The sequence below is a fragment of the Eimeria mitis genome, genomic scaffold (assembly GCF_000499745.2).
Source record: "Eimeria mitis Houghton genomic scaffold, Emh_scaff245, whole genome shotgun sequence".
Taxonomy (NCBI): domain Eukaryota; phylum Apicomplexa; class Conoidasida; order Eucoccidiorida; family Eimeriidae; genus Eimeria; species Eimeria mitis.
Window position 1 is genome coordinate 19,072 of NW_013570787.1, and position 230 is coordinate 19,301.

Genomic DNA, 230 nt, shown 5'->3' on the forward strand with positions numbered 1-230 from the left:
GATAGAAAAGGCAAAGAGACAGACAGCCCGTTGTGTTGCTGCTGTATTTGGGGTGTATGTACAGCTGCTAGTGCACATATATTAAAATAAAATAAATTATTTACGCCGCTAGGATGAATCAGTAAAGTAGAAACGCAAAAGGCTGAAACAAATAAACAACAAACAAACAAAAACACAAAAAAAATATTTATTTATTTATTTTTTTTTTTTTTTTTTTTTTTTTTTTTTTT